Here is a 524-nt window from a genome sequence, read left to right on the forward strand (position 1 = left end):
GATATTGATTCCTTTGAGTACTGTGAAAAATAATTATCTTAACCCTTACCACACAAACATCAATTCCGGATAAGTTGCAGATCTAATTGTGAAAGAAAAAACAATAAAGCTCTTGGGAGAAAGCATAGGTGAGTGTCTTTATGATCTTGTGCACTAACAGAACAATTACATTAAAAAAAGGCTGATGACATTGTGCTTCATTACAATTAAGAAAATTTATTCATCAAAAGGGTGCCAATAAGAAAGTAAATAGACAACCCACAGATTTGGAGAAATTCAAGGAAATGTATATCCAGAAATATAAAATACTTTAAAAACAAAAAAAGACAGACATTCTAATAGAAATGTGGGCAAAAGTTTTGAGAAGTTACTTCATAAAGGAAGATATTCAAATGGCCAATAAATATGAAAAGTTGCTCGATTTCTTTAGTAATCAAAAAATGCAAATTAAAGCCATAATGTAATGCCACTAAAGGCACACCATTCTGGCTAAAATGAAAAATGCCCCCCAAATTACCCCAAAT

Source organism: Propithecus coquereli, unplaced genomic scaffold (assembly GCF_000956105.1).
Source record: "Propithecus coquereli isolate 6110/MARCELLA unplaced genomic scaffold, Pcoq_1.0 Scaffold24, whole genome shotgun sequence".
Lineage (NCBI taxonomy): Eukaryota > Metazoa > Chordata > Mammalia > Primates > Indriidae > Propithecus > Propithecus coquereli.